This window comes from Anser anser (assembly GCF_964211835.1).
Source record: "Anser anser genome assembly, chromosome: 3".
NCBI lineage: Eukaryota > Metazoa > Chordata > Aves > Anseriformes > Anatidae > Anser > Anser anser.
This window is the reverse complement of record NC_139722.1, coordinates 61583991-61605151: the sequence shown is the minus strand read 5'-3', so window position 1 is coordinate 61605151 and position 21161 is coordinate 61583991. Positions and strand designations below refer to the sequence as shown.

At 41.6% G+C, this 21161-nt stretch overlaps 2 long non-coding RNA genes across 2 annotated transcripts in view; both read left to right on the top strand.

Moving 5' to 3' along the window:
- LOC310896728 overlaps nucleotides 1–21161 on the top strand; it is a 72983-nt gene that overhangs the window by 27871 nt on the left and 23951 nt on the right. The window lies entirely within an intron of this gene.
- On the top strand, nucleotides 4990–8978 carry LOC310896726. The gene is made up of 2 exons (XR_014581780.1): nucleotides 4990–6087; nucleotides 6669–8978. It is a non-coding gene; the product is annotated as an uncharacterized lncRNA (long non-coding RNA).

Below are 21161 nucleotides of genomic sequence, written 5' to 3'. Positions count from 1 at the left end.
ACAGCAGCAGTCTGAGCACCAGCATGGCTTGAAGGCCTCTGTGGCCATCAGAAAGCTCCTGCCTGAATGGCTGGAAGCCCACCTGACACCCACTGGTGTTCATGGGGCAACTATAGACCCCACTGCTTCTGCTCTAGATGCATCTGGGCACACCATCTGTCTGAAATGAGCTGGCCTCACAGCAGCACTGGACGTCTGCATACCTTTGAAGGCAGATCTACCAGACTCTGGAGCGTCAGGAATTACAAAAAGCACCAAAGCCACAAGTACTTCTGGGAATGCAGCAAAGGGTATTTTAAAGAGACATTAATGTCAAACCCGCCTTAAGAAGACCCTCTACCGAGGGACCTGTGTTCTTTTTTATGTTGTGGGGGTGAAATAAAGGAGTTGCAATACCATAGGGAGCAAGACCTATTACCCTTTGTTGCATGCTATGAGAAAATGCATCCGCAGCAGTCTCCAGCGGTCAGATTTCCCCAGAGCCTAGCTATTTACCTCTTCTCTAATTCTGAAGCTCTGTTTTTCTTAGAAATGTGTTTAGATTTTGCATCTTCAAAACATGCTCGCTATGTACTTCAGCTTCGGCGCAGCAAGAACTTTGCACCCCAGCCCCCATGCAGGCTGCCTAACGGCAAAATTGTTCCTGAGTGGGTGAAAAATTCCAGTCAGGTCACTGGAGCTTCCCGCAGCACCATATGCTACTAACAATATGTAATGAAAATTCATCTCAGGTTGTGAAACATATTGAACTGCTAAAATCAACAAAATGCTGGCAGGGAATGTTCTTTGAGGTTATCTTTAGATTGAATCTGCTTGGACTTTTGACACCTACTCAGCAATGTCTCTTGGCACGCAAGAAACATCTTATCAAAATGCTGAAAATGTTTAGTCAGTAACTAATTTATTCTCTAGTAAATGTCTTTGCTTCCCGAATTGTCTTCCTCTCTCTCTCTTTTATTTAGTGTTTGGATGCTCAACTATAATCACGTAACAGGCAGGAGGTGATATTTTTGGGAAAGAGATGCAATTTGTGACCTGAAGAAGAGCTTGTCTCTCTGTGGAAAGGACAAAGGTTTCCGTTTAAATAGTCTTTCAGGAAGTTCTGTGCCTTCAGTATATTAAGTTGTCAGTTGTTACTACTGTTATGCCTTTATTTTACACAAATATGACCTGTAGTTTTGCCTACTGATGGGAAAACCAGTAGTTTTTTTCTTGGCGGTGGTGGTGTGTTTTTTTTTCAAGAAACAATATACATATGCATTATATGTGTATACTGTAGTCTGTTATTCAAAATACTCAGTGTGACAACAGTACATGCTCATGCCTCAGTTATTTTTCTCTGTCTATTTTGCAACAATTACACAAGCAACACATACGCATCTGTGTTTGTATGGATAAATATTTTTATAAGTGGCGATGTCAAAACATATGTATATATACATATCCAACTGTTGCAAAGTAATCAGTATGTATATATATGCCAAAGGTGAATACGTATTAGCAAACAGAGTAGTACCATACAAGATGTCAGCTTTGCAACTCTCTCTTTACATCTACTCATGTGTTCATACAAAGCTAGGCAATGTGTTTCATGGAAAATTGTAGAAGTTGAAGCCATTTCATATTGTAAGTCATAGCACATGACTGCCTAAAGCATGTAACCTCTCACAAAAGCTTACAATCTTACATTCAGTTTGGAATTTAAGAGTATATATATATATATATATATTAAAAAAAAAAGTAAATAAAAGGTGGTACACAAAAACAAATGGCACATCTCATATGTATGAGGTATCTAAATAAAGCCTGCTGTGTGGGAGCACAAATCCACATACAGACATACACAGATTTAGCACACATATTAATAAGAATATGCAGACTCACACCTACAAATAGTATAATAATCTCAGCTGCAAACTGATGACTCTTTTTCCAGAACATAATTTATTACCTACTTAGTCATTACCATTTTGCTTTAATAATTGTGATTAGACACCATCACAAAATGCAATCATACATTTTCTCCAAATCTCCAATCTGTCTTGCCTTCTGGCTTTATTTCTGCAATCACTTGTTTCATGTATTTCTTAAAGTCTAATACTCTGATCCTCCCTACTCAGTCCTTGAACTGTTTTAAGACAAAACAACACAAAACTAAATTCTAAACAAAAGATAGTACAACTCAAGTACACAAAATATTTCAAAAGTAAAAAGACAACAGAAATGTATCTTTTCTGGCTGTAAAATCCCAGCAGGAAACACAAGTTAGGGTTTTAGCAGAGCAGCCAAAATATTTAAACTTCAGTCTGAAGGTGTGAGCACACAGACATATTTTCAAGGAGGAAAGTAAGACTCTGCATTCTGAGCTCCTGGGACCTGCTACACAAACAGGTCAAAGCAAATTGGAAAAATCTCATTACATATATGTATATATTTCTGCTAATCAAGAGAAAAACAAGAATGCTGTGAAAGTTATAAAGGAAAGTATAGTGGAGACTTTCCTCTTCCATATCTGGTAAGCTTACTGTCATAGAAGGAATCCACAACAGAATGGTATTTACAGCAATCAAGACTATACTTTTTATTGGGAATAATTATAGTTGTAGACCTCACCTAAAAAGTAATAATGCTAGAGAATAAGAGATGAACTTGTGAAAAGTTTTAGACCTCATCATAAGGCACATGTGAGTTTAGTAACATTCTCATGTAAAAGGACTAAAACAGTACAAAGCGTTTTGGTGCACAGGGTTGAAACAAAAAAGACAAGTCTTTAAACTAAGTGAATGGCTTTATGTGATACTTCCTTCTTAGTCCAGCCAGCATTACTGTAAGTAGTATTGTGCCTGAGCCTTATTCTCCCCAGACAGGTTCATTTGCAGGCAGTAGGCAGGAGGAACCTTACTGTGCTGAGGCAGAGTGGAAGAGGAAAAGAAGGAGCATATTGGAATTTTTATTGAGTTGCTCTCTTTATTCCTTGTCCTTGAAAAACATGGTGCTATTTCCACACCTGATTTCATCAGGAAGGTCTGAGGCCAAAGAACCGCTCAACATGTGCTGACCTAGACCCTCGCCCCTCCTAGCCATGGTGCAGACAGCTCTTTGCTCCTGTGCAGAGAGTATTGCTTTTGTTCCTGGTGTTTGGCTCATGTGGTTCCCCATGCAGGAATAACACCTGAGGATTTTCCTCCGGTTGTGTTAGCCTGTGTGGTCTGAAGGACAGTGAGATTTTAAAGGCAAAGCCAAAAAGTTTCTGTGTGTAAAAAACTTATTGCCAGAATGGGTTTACTGAGCAGCAAATACATGATTATTTCATTGTAGTGGATTTCTCTCCACCTTCCTACTCCATTGTAGTCAGGTTCCCTATAACTGTTTTGATTTCAATATTTCTTGTTCTTCTCTGTTTTCCTCTTATTTTAATTGTTTTTCCTCCTTCCTGTTTCCTTCCCTAACAGAGCAGGGACATACTGGTATTTTACTTTGTATGAAACTTCCAAATACATTCTCTTTGCAAAGGTTCCTCTTTAGTAGGAAGAGGGAAGTCAGCCTTCCTTATAATGGCTTCCATTAATTGTGCTTCAGCAGGCCACAAGAAAGCTCATGATATGTGCACAAAGTTGACTCTATAAATCATAAGTAATGGAGATGAAATCTTTTGGAGTCTCCAAGAGGGAAGTGATTACAGCCGTAAAATATCATCTTTGCAAGAAAAATTGTGTAATAATAACTTTGTGGGATTTCATATTACTGCTGTAACTTAGAGGTGAGCACTCGGGTGCATCAAGAGCTTTAATAATGTATGTGTAGGTGGCAAATTACTCACAAAGAATCTACTGACTTGTGGATAATATTCATTTTATATTCCCAAAGATAACTTAAGCCTTTGGGTAGATGTCATTTCATGCCCCATACTCATGACATCTAGCAGGAATATTGAAAGTAGAGTGTGCTGACCACTTCCCTGAGTATAAGCACTCCTTCTCCCTGCAAGATATATCCTATGGAATTCCTATGAAGGCAGGGGATGAAGCACATATATTGTAGGCATTTTGGTACAAAATAAACTAACCTACTTATCAAGGGCCTGCATAAGTCTACTATCTAGCATTTCTGTACTCTAAATCAGAGAAAACTTTATACTGGAGTCACTTTACTGTCTGGCAAATTGGAAACACAATACAAAACATGTAAATGAAAAGCAGGACATCTTAAAAATAACCCATGCAATGGGCTGTTAGAGCTTTTGTTTTTAAATTAGAACAGGCTAGTTCCTTGTATTAATAGAAAATAAATCACGCTGAGCTATCAATAAAGGGAAATCTCTCCTTCACTCTCTCAAACATCCCCAAGCCTCAGATAGAACTGTACTCACCCTTTCATTGATTCGGGGCCAAGATTTTTATGTAATCGCCTGACACAAATACTTTGTTCTATCTGATGTAATTTTGGAAAAGACACAATGTCCAAATGTGGCAAGACAGAAAGATATCAACCTTTTACATAAGCTGCAGACATGCACACACCTTGAACTTCTGTCTCTTTCATTTCCTTGAAGCTTGCCTCCTCAGGTAATCCCTTGCCTCTTCCTGCTGGGTTTCCTACTCACTAAAGGTACTTGTTTGAACCAGATCTTTCCCTGCTTTTGGCTGCTGGGCTCCTTACAGCAGTGGCATCCTTTTTGTCAAACAGAAAAGGAGCTAACAGAAACAAAAATCTGTTACAGAGCATGAGGCTGCAAACCCACTGCATTGCTTCTAAACAAGTCAGCCATGTCTTTTGATCCACCTTCCCTTTTGTTGCTGCATAACTGTAAATGTAACATCAACTCTGTCAATTGTTATAGATGCAAACTGAGCTGGAGAGTAAGCTCAAGTCTGAAGTCAAACTAACCACAGCTATGCTGGGTAGGCAGGTCTGCCTGGTAGTTTGTATACTGGCCTTAAACCTACACTGTAAAAAGAAGAATAGCATATATTCTCAGGCTAGAAGTATACATACATACATACGTACATACATATATATACATATATATGTACATATATATATGTATATATATACATTTGGCTATTTTTAAGTAGCAGAACCAAAAATCTGTCGACAGATTATTCTTTTCTGGATCCGTTCATAGTACTTCACAGTACAAAACAACTTTTTCTTATACTAAAAGGAAAGACATTTGTGACAATCTTTGAAATAATAACTCATATGCTAGCTATTTTTCTTGGGATTATCATTCTGAATATTTTATATGTGGGGAAACAATACGCAAATTTGTACTTCTGAATAACTAGGCAACATACTGGGAGAAAATGAACACATTTTATTTGGCTTTTTCTATTTGTTTCTTTGTGGTGTGCAGCAGGAAACCCTGGAATATATTACTTAGATCTTTCAATGCAAGTCCTTAAATGCACTAGAGGATCATTACAAAAGATATTCCCAATAGTTCTAAATCCATGTTTGCACCTCGTACAGCAAATCCAATATAGTAAGTAAGTTACTAAATATAATGAACTTCAGCGGCTTGCCAAGCCTTTTGTGCTCCGTGTTTGGCAGGCAGGTTTTGTCCTTGCTTGCTGCTATGGACCTTAGCGTGTTTATTGATCTCAATTTGTCACCCTGAGGTCAAATTACAGCTACGTGGAGCTGCACCTTCAAGCCACTCTGAAATTATAGCTAAGGCAATGCAGCAGGACACAGTCTGTATCTCTGAGCTGTGTTTTCCATGAAGATCTAGAAACTCCACAGTTCTGACTACCAGCTAGCCAACTCACAGCTGAACCTCAAGCTATTTTTTAATTTAGCTGCTACAGGGACTACTGATTTCCACAGGTGTTTCTGTTACAATCACATGATATTCAGCCTGGCAGCAGCCTTCCTCTAAAATGTTTTGGGACTGGCCACCAGGCAGGGTTGGTCAGTTTGCTCTGGACCTCTCCTTGCTGATTCAACAACAACTAGATCTAGAGAAAGGCAGATCTCCAAAAGTCATTTGCTCTTTTAAGTAGGCTGCTGAGAGCAAAATCGAATTAGAATCAGGAAGGGCTTTTCCTAAAATATCTTCATTTTATGGTGGATATGTTTTTAAAGGTAAGTTTTAAAAACTTGAGCATGGAACTGTCTAAGGTACAGGGATAAGAAAACAAATATAACCTCTAGTAGACCTGATCTAGTGTCCCTTGAGGGCAGTGTCTATAATTTCACTAATGACAAGAACTTTTGTATCTCCCTTTACCTATCGGATTTCAAAACCAATAGAAGGAAATATTCTTGCCTAAAATATGCAATCAGACTTGCAAAGCGCAGAGCATCTGCTAGTTCCTTTGAGCTGGAAAGAGCACCAGAAATATCCATGCTTGCAGTTGTCCATGACCTTAGGAGTTACTAGATGTAAATAGGGTTTTGTGCTTTTGTAGAGTCCTGAGAAATATCTAAAAATATAATAATCCATGCCAATGTCAGTTGTAGAAGTGAAAATATCTCTTGTTCAGAACTTTCTTGTGCAGGATTTGACCTGTATGCATTGAAGGGACCAGAAGGAGACCTGTTCAGAGTCCTCACTGGTCTTAATGTATCTGCCTCGCGCTCTGCTTTTCTTCTGTTGCTCTGAGTTTATTTCTTTGTTTGTGGTTTGGTTTGGTTTGGTTGTTGTTTTTTTTTTTCACATGCAGCTTCTAGCTTCAGCTTGAAGCTGCCTGAAAGCATTACCTCTCCTGTCTTCCTGTCATTGACCCCCTGCCAGAGGTGACTTTCTGTCCCACCTGGAGGGTTCAGCTCCAGCCAGCCCTGGTGGCAGCAACCTCCTCTGGATGGGGACAGAATGAGGTAGAAGCCACCTCCCCAGCAGGACCATCCTCTTCAGAAAAACATCTTTGATGGTAACTGACCACTTGGTGAAAAGGTGCTAAACTGGTAAACTAGGAAATGAAACAATCTTCTGATTGGAAACTGAAGAGTGCCCGCATGTATTTTCAAGCAGGGATTTAAAAATCTATTCTATACTAGTAGGGATTTTGCTTGCACAAGAAAATATGCAGCATCAGAAGCAAGTGCTCACATGAACTGAAAACACAAATTGATGCATACATTATTTCACTGCATTATTAAAAGCCACACAGACACTGTTTTACAGACTAAACTGCTATCTCTGTTGACCTTTGAGCTGCAGACAATGAACAAGAATGGACTGTTGGTTTGTTTATAAAAGAAATTGTCATTTTCCTGTTAATTTCTGTAGAGATTCATCAAAAGGTTAGAATGGTGTAAAAATACTTGCTTATAGAAAAATTTTCATCAGTTTTGGCCATTATTTTCAAGAAGATCCATAGTTCAGAAATTGCACAGCTTGTGAAGTGATTGAGGATTTCCTCAGTGATCATTTTCTGATTTAAAGTTCTAAAAAGAAATGTTATTTTGTCCAGAATATACTTTTTTTTTTTTTTTTCCCAGTTATCTACATGTGCTTTGGCAGTTTTAAAATGGAAAAAACTTTGATTTTCAAAAAATTGTTTCCTTTCCATTTCCAGTTTTTATTACTCCTCTATCTGGATTGATTTTCATGCATGAATAGTAATTGCTTTAAAAATACTAGCTTGAGATAAAAATGTTCTTTTCCACTCTCTGCATGCTCAAATGTCTTTTGTATCCTAAACTTTACAATGGTAGTCTTATGATTAAATAGATTTTAAAAAAAGAGCATGCACCTGGCTGTATATAATAAGAAGGTGATTGAATGGTGTTGATGATGTACACTCAGAAGGGAAGCTATTACGTGCATTAGAGCATATTATTCCCTGCCTATTGGCTGTGTTTTATTTCCCCTGCAAATAAGTAAACATGGCACGAGATACGTCTTGCCCAGCTCCTGAACTGAACATCTTGCTAGGCTTGGCTTGTGAAGCATGCAGTGCCCCTGTACTGACTTTGCTTCACACAGGCTGTCAGGAGTGAGATGCTGGATGTGAGTGAGAGATGCTGGGTGGAGAGTTGATTTGAAGCCCAGGGGCCTATCCCTGCCTACTTGTCCTGCAAAGAGATGCCTTTTCTTAGCCCCTTGTATTGCTATTCTCAAAGGTGAAGTCACTAGGAAGAATTAAATCCAGCATCTCCTACAGACTCTGAACTACAGGGCACCACTAACCACTTCTGTCCCATGCCATGAGGCTGAACCACAGGGGGATGAGCTGCCATCACCCAACACATAGAGGTGAACATCTGAGGTCAGATGTACGAGGAACTGACCTGGGCATTCGTCCCATGGCCAAAGCAAACCTGTCAGGAAATATCGTGTATGTTCAAAATTTAGCATTTTGAAAAGAAAAAAAAAAAATCTCATGCTGGGCAGTTTCCTCTGCCTCAGTATTTTCTGATTCTAAGCCAAAGTGACAAATTGCTTTTGGGTTTCTTTTGTTGCATTTTAAGGAAGAGAGAGCAAAAATATGCAGATTGCACAAGAAAATGAGTTCCCATGAGAGGCGTTTTTTTCAATTTTTCAGGTCAGTGTGTTCCTTATGGTTAAGTGACATTTCACTAAAAATCTAGATTCTTGACTGGCATCTGTTTGAAATAAAACTGCAAACCCAGCCATCACTGATGTGAACTGTGATGCTGGTTCTTATTCCATCCAGAACGCATTTGAGTATGACATCATCAAATATTTAAAAGCCCTGACATCATCACAAAATTACATTCTACCTTCTACGGTAAAAATACATCATCATTATTTCTGTGTTCTCTAAAGAAAAAATGATTCTTTTTGTGCCTACTCTGGATGCTGCAATGCTTTTATGCCTATAGCAGCTGATTGCTTTGACCCTGAAGTCCTTCTTGCAGTGCTGCTGACTTGCTGAATCACAGAGTTCATTCACAGGCTTTTGCCAGAGAATAATATGCTGAATGCAAAACTTGCTACAGCAGCAATAAAAAAAAATGAAATCAGATAATACAAAAATAAAAATAAATAAAATAATAAAAAGACAAAATACTAATAAAAGACTTGTCGAGTTCAAGCAGATGAATGGCAGTGTGCCACAAATTTTAAGTATTAAACTTCATCCCTGAAGTGTTCACATAAAAGCTTACTTTGACTTCCCCTGATGTTTCAGTGATATTAAGGACACTGAAAGCAAGGAATTCAAGTGAGATTCTTGCATTGTCTTTAATTACTCCCATGGGGTGTGAAAACTTCAGAATAGTATAAAATGGCACCAAGGGCAAGAGCTACAAAGGGATGGAGGTTCCTGAATCTCTCCTAATTCCAGCTTCAGAGATGCAACCTCTGCATGGCTGTGACTTGATCTTGAAGGTATCCAAAGGCATTTTAGGTGCTATAACATTGAAGTTCTTGAAGTATCATAAATTTCTTTTCTGAAAAAGAAAAAAACACTAAAAGCCATGATGCTACCAATGAAGCAATTTGGACTTAATTCCTAGCTAGATGCCTACGCACACCTGTGCAGATGAATCTCCACCCTTCCTCTACAAGTACATCTGCTGCCCTGGCTTTGCCATCATCTATCCAGCATCCAATGCACTTGGTAGCTGGGATCACACACAGGAGAGGGGATGTCTGCAATTTAACATCAAAGGAACATTTTGGCCATGCTAGATGATTTGTTGTGCCCAGGATTCATCTGACTTGTGACTGGGTAGATTTGTACACTCTTTACTGCCTTGTGTCCAGCAGTTAAGACTTCTGTACTAGAAATCTGAAGGATCTGCATGCTCTAAGCTGACTTACTTGCCACATCTGTCACCTGAAGGAGTCATCCTGACCTGCTTACTTAGAGCACATTTAATGCATCTGACCCAGCACAAATCCAGCCAGCAGCTAACCTCCGCCCAGGTGGATTAAGTCATCCTTGAACTCTGTGGCAGTCTTTCATATAACAAAGTATCAATTGAAAGAAAAAAAAAAAAGATAGGAAAAAAGGCTTAGGTAGCTGAGGAGGGATGTCTCATGAAAAGGCAGCTACATTTTAGCCCTGTTCTATCAGATCTTCAAACTAGGATGGAAATCACCTTTCTTTTTTTTTTTTCCCTTTTCTTTTCTTCCTGCTGTGTAATGCTGCCAGAAACAGTGTTTTCTTATGACACTTCAGTGAATAAAAACTAAAACTAGAGAAGTGTGAAAACTCAGCAGGAGAAATAAAGTAGAGAGACAATTCTTTCCAGCTATAGCTGAAATGGAGGCTTATTGGGTTTCCAAGGCATTCTGGCCTTCAGACTCTAAATAAATCTTTATTGTTTTTATTATATGGCTGAAAGAAAAGAGACTGCTGAGTAAAAACAAAGAATTTGCGGACCTGTTTGTACAACCTGAATCCCTTATTTAGGGAAGTTTAATAGGTGATCAAGGACTCTTGGGAGAAGAGGTGATGCAGTCCTCTTTCACCTCCTGGACTGCTCAGAGCTTCCCATAATATGGTTATGATGCCGTCACTTCACATACATACAAAACAGTGATGTGCAAAAAAGAGTAGGGCTTTGGTATACAGCCAAATATTTTGAGATGCAATGAGATCATTTAAGGCAAATTTTTGCCAAAAATAGCACGCCTACCACACCAGATCATAACAGGGACCCATACCCATCCAACTCCTTCTATGTTTCAAGTCAGTTAATGCCTTATAAGCTTACAACCTCTTTGAGAAGGTCTGCATTGCTAATGCTTTTGAAACTGCTAGAGAGGAGTGGAAGTCTGCCATGCCTCAATGCTCAGCAATCAAAATACTTATGGAAACCCTCCCCCCAGAAAAGAACAAACAAAAACCTTCCCTTCCCTTCCCTTCCCTTCCCTTCCCTTCCCTTCCCTTCCCTTCCCTTCCCTTCCCTTCCCTTCCCAAGACAGCTCTACACTGACACTAGACAGCATTTGTGAACATGGTATAAAATAGAACTGAGCTTTTGGTGTTATTCCATCTCTGTTTCTGATGTTGCAAAACATACATTATGCCTAGTTTTAGGGCAATTCTGGGGAGTCTCACACAGCTCCATTTCAGCCAGTGCTCATGTCAGCTTCCATGAGCTTCAGGATTTCATCTTTCTCTTGCACATCATGTGATCTCAGATGAAACAAGGTTCCTTGGAAGTCGAGTTCAATATCCTTTTTTACGAGGAGGAGGCTTTATTTTTCTTTTTGGGAAAGGAAGAAATAGAAGGAAAGGTGAAAGGGAGAACACCATGCTAATCTTGGATTTAGTATCACAGCAAGTAAGCAGTGTTATTTTAGGAAGCTGTTCAGGCACAGGATTCCCTTAGTCTGTTAATTCATTTGAATAAAGCATAAGCTAACCCCTCTCTTGACGTGGCGGTCACAGTGGACAATCCTCTTCTTCTCATCACACACATGCAGGCAGTGACACCGAGCTGCAATGAAAGCCACCCCAATGTTTGGAAGTATAGCTAGGTATAAATGACTCACTAAGCCTTTAATACTTCCGTCCACAGTGAGGCTTATGTCTAAATGACAATGACATGATCCTTTTTTGAAATGCAAGGAATGAGTCCTTTTTTACTGCTCCCCCCATCCATGTTGTTGTTGTTGTTCTTGACTTCTGAATAAGATGGTGGCTGTGGAGGAGCAAAGTAAGGGTTAGAAACCCTTTCATTTATTTCAGATGTGTCTAATGAGACTCCACCTCTCCCCACATGACCTCACATCTATGATAACTGGTGTCAGTGCATTGATCACCTGAGGCAGCTGCAGTAAAATCAGGCTTCTACCACACATGGAAAATCTGACGCTGATGTTTGCAGAGGATCTGGGCTCTGTGGGAGCCCACAAAGCTGAGTTATGCCCTATGGAAGTGCAGCATTTTTTCCCCATCCCATGCAGGGGGTGCATGGCTAACATCCTCTCACTGTGGGAGAGAGAGAAGGGATATGCTCTAGGCTTGCTAGTTTCGCTGTGATACTGAGGAAAATAAATCAGACAAAGTAACAACATAGCCCCTGTGAATGGCAATGCTGAAAGAGCCCTGCTCTTCCTGAGCTGACCTGACCATGGTCCCACATAAACATCAGAACTAGTGTGCTGGGAAAAGAGAGTTCCTGATCATCTAATAAAGATGACAGCACAGATGAAATCTAGCATGCCCGGGCTGGCATTTAACCATGTTACCAAAGCAACCTGCAGCCTGTAAACATCAGGAAACAAATTTACTTAAGGTTCCTGCTGACTTCTGCCAATGGGGAAGCTGCGGGGCAGCAGAGCCCACCTGGAGGAGCCCAGCAGGGTGGTGGGCACCCATCTTCCCTGGCGGCAACCTGCCTGGGAGGAGCACAGCCCTGGGGCAGGGGAGGGCTTCTGTGGTACAGCCAGGGGATGCGCCGATTCGGGGTCACCCCTCGACCCATTCTAGCCCATAAGTGGGGCTGCCATACAGCAGAAATTTCAACAAAGGTCTAACAGCACCGTGGTGCTACTTCTGTGAAGAGTGACTATGCCTTGAGTGCATGAAGGTGAGATTAGCTACAGCTCTCTACCCTGCTATTAGGGCATGTGACACCAGACCTGTAACATACTATAGCAATGTGCTGAGATTCCAGAAGTACTTCATTGAGTGACTCAAACATAGCTAGTGTGTATATTCAGTGCATCTCAGAAGAGAGGCTCATTCCTTTGGAGGTTCCTGTGTTGACATTTTTAGTATATGATGTAAGAATTCAAGGGCAGTCCGTCATCAGATCACAAAGGCAACCTCCTTATGCTTTACAGGTAAAGAGAGGTCAAGGTTTTCCTTTTTAAAGATAATTATTTTTATTATTATAAGCTTAGCATGTTCCTGTTTGTCACATTTTTGATTAGAGTTGTAGGGTGTTTAGAAAAGTCACCCTACCACCACTAAATATCACATCACCTTGATAAATGTTATTGTCTTGTCAAGTCAATATGAGTTTACACAGCTTGAGACTCCAAGATTCTTCAGAAACTCAATCCACATGTCATGCCAACACTACCTGAGTGGTCTAAAATACTTAGATTTAGATCAAAGATAACATGCCAATTCAGATCCTATTGGAGACCATAAAGTTTTGTTCATTTTCTTAAAGAAGCATAATTAGAAATATTTGACATTACACAATATTTCAAAGTATTCACTCAAAATAGGAATAAAAAAATAATAAAGATCATAATAATATATTTGCTTTGAAATCTACACTTATACAGCACCTTTTACGTAAAGACTAACTCAAGACTGCAGAGTGCTATGATTTAACAAGCAAGAATCACTCTTCCCACAACTTCAGCATAGTCACACATACGCAGTGGAAGGGAGGATCTTTAACACCACATCAGAATACTGTGAGGTTGGATGTAAACTACAGTGTCTCTGAAAGTGTGGGGGAATTCAGACAAAGGGAAGTTATTAAGCCAAAATAGAATTTGGTCAGGAAATGAGGCTGACTCACTCTCCCAACAATTATATCATCTTCTTCTAACTTTTCCTGAAAAAGATTAAAATCTACTGTTTTACCAGACATTGGTTTTCATTGTCACGATATGCGCCCACCAAGCAGGGAAGCTGGCATTTTAAAAAACTCTCAAACACACAGAAATAAAAATAAAATTAAAATATAATTTCCCTGAAAAATTCTGAAGTTTCTGTTGTGTCTGTGCCTACTAGCTCAAGATTAATCCTACTTCCACTTGATACAATGGCAAAACCAACCCTGATGACAACACTGTGGTGTTGGGCCTTGAAGCTCCTACTCTAGTTTTCTGCTGTCAGAAGTATCCTCTTGAATGCTTCTGTAAATGGTTATGCACAAAACTACAGATGACAATGGCAAACAAAAAGGTGATTATGTCATAAATCTTCTTTCAAAAATCATGAATGGCACAGAGATATATAATCTTCAAAACTGTTTCCAATATAGCACTCTTTCCATATGCCTGTGCATAAAGGCTGAAATCTTCCAAGCATTGTCATTACAAGAGAATCTTTATGAACAGTAATTAAGCAGGTGAATGGCTAATACAGCATTTTTGCTCTCTAATAGCATCCACAATGATGCTGAAAATAGCAACCTGAAAACATGTTATCTTGGAACCCATATCTGAATCAATGAGGTGATCCAATTTGTTTGTTTGGAGCAGCTTGGTCACTGAGCTGTGAAGCTCTGGCTCCAGCTTCTGACATGTTTCTGACATTCTAATTGGAAATTCTTTAATCTGCTGGCCCATATACAATTAAATTCCTCTGGTAATATATTCACCTTTTAACTAAAATCATTGTGTATAACTAGAAGGAACTGCTATATCTTCATTATGCATAACAGTCAACAAAATGAAAAAATCATAACACTTTACACAGTGTTTTCATTAAGTTGATTAATGGAATAAGTTAAGATCAATCATTTGGATGCATATCCTCCAAAGTAATGCTGTCACTAAATTGTTCTTCTAACATAAAAGGCTTTGTAGATGTAGACACTAAGACCACTTAAAGCAGGAAGACTCTTAACCTTAGATTTAGTAACCTAGTTGGATTATCTGAGAGGAAATTGCTAATCGCTGCTTGTGAGGCTCTAGAAATAGCCTGGATCTGATGTAACTAATGCTTAAAAATGAAATCATTTACACTGTTAGTAAAGAAATCAAATTATCCCTAGGAAAAGGGGATCACCTCTGAGGCATCCCCTCCATTCTGCACCTGGTCTGACAGAGTGATTCCTTATGCAGAGAGCGAAAAGGAGATTCACAGATTCACAGATTTTTCTAGGTTGGAAGAGACCTCAAGATCATCGAGTCCAACCTCCGACCTAACACTAAGTACTCCACTAAACCATATCCCCAAGCTCTACATCTAAACGTCTTTTAAAGACCTCCAGGGATGGTGACTCCACCACCTCCCTGGGCAGCCCGTTCCAATGCTTAATAACCCTTTCGGTAAAGAAGTACTTCCTAACATCCAACCTAAAACTCCCCTGTCGCAACTTTAGCCCATTCCCCCTCGTCCTGTCACCAGGCATGTGGGAGAATAGACCAACCCCCACCTCTCTACAGCCTCCTTTCAGGTAACTGTAGAGAGCGATGAGGTCGCCCCTGAGCCTCCTCTTCTCCAGGCTGAACAAGCCCAGCTCCCTCAGCCGCTCCTCGTAAGACTTGTTCTCCAGACCCCTCACCAGCTTGGTCGCCCTTCTCTGGACTCGCTCGAGCACGTCCATGTCCTTCCTGTAGCGAGGGGCCCAAAACTGAACACAGTACTCGAGGTGCGGCCTCACCAGAGCCGAGTACAGGGGCACAATCACTTCCCTCGACCTGCTGGCCACACTGCTTCTTATACAGGCCAGGATGCCGTTGGCCTTCTTGGCCACCTGGGCACACTGCTGGCTCATATTCAGCCGACTATCCACCAATACTCCCAGGTCCTTCTCGGCCAGGCAGCTTTCCAGCCACTCATCTCCCAGCCTGTAGCTCTGCTTGGGGTTGTTGCAGCCCAGGTGCAGGACCCGGCACTTGGCCTTGTTGAACTTCATGCAGTTGACCTCAGCCCATCGCTCCAGCCTATGCAGATCCTCCTGCAGAGCCTTCCTGCCCTCGAGCAGATCGACACACGCACTTAGCTTGGTGTCATCTGCAAACTTACTGAGGGTGCACTGGACGCCCTCATCCAGATCATCAATAAAGATATTAAAGAGGACCGGCCCCAGTACCGAGCCCTGGGGGACTCCACTAGTGACCGGCCTCCAGCCAGATTTGACTCCATTCACCACAACTCTCTGGGCCCGGCCATCCAGCCAGTTTCTAACCCAGCGAAGCGTACGCCAGTCCAAGCCCCGAGCAGCCAGTTTCTTGAGGAGAATGTTGTGGGGAACGGTGTCAAAAGCCTTACTGAGGTCAAGGTAGACCACGTCCACAGCCTTTCCCTCATCCACCAAGCGCGTCACTTGGTCATAGAAGGAGATCAGGTTCGTCAAGCAGGACCTGCCTTTCATAAACCCATGCTGACTGGGCCTGATCGCCTGCTTGCCCTGCAAGTGCCGCGTGATGACCCTCAAGATAATCTGCTCCATGAGCTTCCCCGGCACTGAGGTCAAACTGACAGGCCTATAGTTCCCCGGGTCTGCCCTGCGGCCCTTCTTATAGATAGGCGTCACATTGGCTAGCCGCCAGTGAACCGGGACCTCCCCCGATAGCCAGGACTGCCGATAAATGATGGAAAGCGGCTCGGCCAGCTCCTCCGCCAGTTCTCTCAGTACCCTCGGGTGGATCCCATCCGGCCCCATCGACTTGCGCACATCCAAGCTCCGTAGCAGGTCGCCAACCATTTCCTCATGGATAGCGAAGGCCACATCCAGCTCCCCATCCCCTTCCACCAGCTCAGGGCACTGGGTGTCCGGAGAACAACCGGTATTGCCGCTAAAGACTGAGGCAAAGGCGGCATTAAGCACCTCAGCCTTTTCCTCATCCTTAGTAACTAGGTTTCCCCTCGCATCCAGTAAAGGATGGAGATTCTCCCTAGTCCTCCGTTTCGCGTTGATGTATTTGTAAAAGGATTTTTTGTTGTCTTTAACGGCAGTAGCCAGGTTGAGCTCCAGATGAGCTTTGGCCTTTCTAATTTTCTCCCTGCACAGCCTCGCTACATCCTTGTAGTCCTCCTCAGTGGCCCGCCCTTTTTTCCAAAGATTATAAACCCTCTTTTTTCTGCTAAGCTCCAGCCGCAACTCTCTGTTGAGCCAGGCCGGTCTTCTTCCACGCCGGCTCATCTTTGGGCACGTGGGGACGGACCGCTCCTGTGCCATCACGATTTCCTTCTTGAGGAGCGCCCAGCCTTCCTGGACTCCTCTGCCCTTCAGAACCGCCTCCCAAGGGACTCGGCCAACCAGCGTCCTGAGCAGCTCAAAGTCAGCCCTCCGGAAGTCCAAGACAGCAGTTTTACTGGTCCCCTTCCTGGCCTCGCCAAGAATAGAGAACTCTACCATTTCGTGGTCACTCTGCCCCAGACAGCTTCCGACCACCACATCTCCCACCAGTCCTTCTCTGTTTGTGAAGAGAAGGTCTAGCGGGGCACCACCCCTGGTAGGTTCACTGACCAGCTGCGTCAGGAAGCTATCTCCCACGCTCTCCAGAAACCTCCTAGACTGCTTTCTCTGTGCCGTGTTGTGTTTCCAGGATATGTCCGGGAAGTTGAAGTCCCCCACGAGGACAAGCGCCGACGATTTTGCAACTTCTGTCAGTTGCCTATAAAACTCCTCATCCGTCTCCTCATCCTGGTTCGGCGGTCTATAACAGACCCCCACCAGGATGCTAGCCTTGCCGGCCTTCCCGCGGATCCTAACCCACAGGGATTCAACCTTATCATTCCCAGCCTGGAGTTCTACAACATCGAAAGATTCTCTAATGTAGAGAGCCACGCCACCTCCCCTTCTGTGCTGCCTGTCCCTCCTGAAGAGCCGATAGCCAGGCATTGCAGCACTCCAGTCGTGGGAGCGGTCCCACCACGTCTCCGTGATGGCAACCAAGTCGTAGCCTGCCTGCTGCACAATGGCTTCCAGCTCCTCCTGTTTGTTACCCATGCTGCGTGCATTAGTGTAGATGCACTTCAGCTGGGCCATCGCCTTCTTCCCCGGCCTAGCCATTGTTTCCCCCGGCACAGCTCCGACAAGCCTTGTTTGAGCCCCGTCCCCCTTCTTACCTAGTTTAAAGCTCTCTCTATGAGCCCCGCCAGCTCCTGGCCTAGGATCCGTTTTCCCCTTGGAGATGGTATTTGGTCCAGCTCGGCTACTCCCAAGAAACAAACAATGTAAGAACTGGCTGAATAAAAGGTGCATCAATTAAAGAAGACTATTTCTGTGCAGAATTTTTCTTGGAATTTATACAGAAATAGATCAGTTCCTTGCACACTTGCTGCAGAGGCTTGTTTGATAGCACATATTTCTCTCCCAAGGCCATTACCAGAAAAGTCAGCTACTCACGTGATGTCCTTTCACGTCATTTTTAATCTATTATTTAGTTAAGCCAAATATTTAATTAGACATTTCAATATAAAAGCAATTTGCAAGCTTCCTATGTACTCAGCAATAATTATGTATCAGCTTAGTAATAGAAGAATGACTAACATTTAGTTGAAATTCTCTCTAAAGACTACTGTGATGTGTTTCAAATTGTTGATTTCTTTTTGTCTTACCAGACCTGGTAAGAAACAAAGACTTTTTAAATCTCTTTTTTTTTTTTTCTTCTTGCTTTGCAAATGCCAGCGTATCATTTTGCAGCACAGTGACATCACAACAGAGCAGTATGTGGAGATTGCACTGCATGCCCACACCATAACATAGCAAAATAAAGTTTCTGTGAGCAAGAAAATAGTTTCCAGGGCATTAAGGTGCAATTGCAGGCTCCAGGATGTGGACTCGCCTTGGTAAAACCAGACTGATCCTATGAAAGCTGAGGCTTCAGCCAAAGCACTTGTTTGTAGCAGGATACTTTGTAAGAACAGAACCAGATAAACAGGAAACACTCTCTCTGTCATCTAAATAATAAGCACCTTACCAGACTTCTATTCATGCAGAAGAAGTCTAGTAATTAATGGATTTATGATTACAGGGTTCAGGTCCTAGCTGAGAGGTAAGAACCACTTGGTCTGACCACTGAGAGTTAAAAGTTTGTGGAGGAAATGAGGGATGGGGCCGTAGGAGGATGGAGTGGACGAAGGAGGGAGAAGCAACAGCATGGTGAGGGAGTGGTGGCTCGGGTGCAGGACCTGTGAGCCCTGCATGCCTGTGGTTTCTTGTGTCACTGGAACTGCGTAGTGAAGAAGTAGGTAAGGAATTCAGCTGTGCGTCATTTACTTTATATCCAGTAGCATCTCCGAAAACTCTCCCCTTGGAAGCAATTTCAAAAAACACTTACAACACTTGAACGCAATACCTTAAAGCAATTACAAATACCAGCTAGTAAAAGAGTTGGCAAACACTCACAATCTTTCAAAAATCAGAGATAAGGAAATGCTGTCTATCTTTGTTTCTGAATCCAAAAATTAGCTTCTCCAAGCATCACACATTTGTCCAGTCTGCCAGCTATCCTACTCCTATTTTCAAATTAATTTTAGCCAAGGGATAGCAAAGAGGGGGAGCAGCCATTTTGTTTCCTTCACAGCTAAAGCAGGAAAATCATACGTGAGTCAAAATTATTCAAGGGTGCCCATGTGATTGGTGACAAGGGAGGCAGATAGAGGCTGGGTCCTGTACTGCAAGCCTCTCCCATGCTGTATTCCCTTCCCCCCCTCCCTCCTTCTCTCCTGCTGCCAAAACTTGGGCATCCTCAGCAAAATCTGAGAAATGTTCTCCAACACAGTGCTGAAGTATGTAAGATCATCAAACTCCCTTTATCTTCTTAGACATTACCACTCATGGATATGAAACCTGGTTAGGGTAGAGAAAGGTCTTCCTTTCATGTACTCTACCCAGTTTTCCCACAGGTAATAGTTAGTCTCCCAGATGACATTGTAAGTGGATTTCTAGAGAAGTTATAGACAAAATGCTACATCTGTCCTTGAGGGGTAATATTCCTGATGCTTTAAAATAAGAAACTACCAGCATCGTCCATCCTCTGATATTTTTCATTATCACCTTTGTGGTAGGGAGCTAGTTAAAACTGAATGTAGGCAAAATTAAGAAGGTGCATGCAGAAGAGAGTCATTGGTATGCCGAACACTCATGTATCTAATGTTTCCTTTATTTGCATGGTGTTCTTCAATGGAGTCTTCGGTCTACTAAAGCAGAAAACAGCCTTTTGTTCTGGCACTGAGAGAGGTATGCTTGAACAGAGAAGTGGGTCGCTTATAGCCATAACATTATTTTCACTTTGGTGCTTTAAATAATCTGAAAGTCTGTGAAGAAGGAAAAAATAAATACAAAAAATTGTAGCATATTTTATCCCACAAAGAACTGGTTACAGCATGTGTTCATTCCTAGGTAACAAGCTTAAGTAAGCTTCATTTTGTTTAGAAGCAAGACCAAATACCCTGGAAAAGGCAGCAGGTATTTGCTTTATGAAACAGGGTTCCTTTCACAGCTTGGGCTTCTGTGTCAGGGCAAGTTGGTACAGTTTTCTAATAATAAATAAATAAATAAATAAATAACTCACTTAGAAATCCCTCCTGTACACTGGGGAGAGGACAAGTCATAGGGTTTGGATGCATCGTAAAGTGCAAATCAGCCTTTCCACCTTCAGTGCTAAATACAATGCTGATCTCTGATTTGTCTTCCTTATGTCATGTTTTTCCTTAGTTATGGCAACAAACCAGAAACAAAGACTCCTAAGGAAGAAAATGGACTTTTTTTTTTTTTTTTGGAAAACTCTTAACTCACAGGAAAGATGCACTGACTATTATACTAAGCAAGGGACTATGACAGCCAGTACTGTGAAGTAAGTGAGCATACTCAGTATGAATGAGAAGACTGAGAAGAACTGAATTGGAAAACCCACACACCTTAATGTTGTGTTTAATGGAGAGCAACCTACTGCCTAACCATCACTTTTAGGAAAGTCTGCAACTTCTTCAGGAGAAGAAGAATAGTGATGCAGGATCAGGCACTGCTTCCATTGATCTTAATGGCAACATATTTAATAATTTCAGTGGGGAAAGGATCAGGCCTGTAGGTGAAAGCATGAAAAATTATCTCCATACTAATGAACCAGCATCAGCAGGAAAGAAAGCCTGTTGTGTGAAAACAGCTAATTGTAAATGCAAGTCTAAAAGTAATTTTGCATTTACATTTGCAAAAAGACAGGCAAGACATGAAAAACAAGCCTTTCAGCCAAGAAAAATGGATATTAATTCAGTTCCCCAGCTAGGGCACCTGTGCAAACAATACCATCCCCAGGCAGTTAAAACAGAGAACACCATAGCTAATAGGGTAATGTTGATTAACACCTGACCACTTCACAGGGAGTGAAGAATAGATTTGGCAGATTAGCAAAATGAAACGATGTCACCTAAAAAGCCATTTCACACTCAGTGCTTCTACAAGAATGTTCAAGGTTTGAATAGTTTTTCTTAGCCAAAACTGGTATGTTTGACTATTATTGTGAGGTTAGAAAAAAAGTTATGATTTGGTAAATCTTAATATTCCATGTAGATCATTTTTAAACTAACTTTGCTTTTAACTGTTTAAAAAGTTGGAGCATTTTTGCTGTATACCAAGTTAATTTTTCA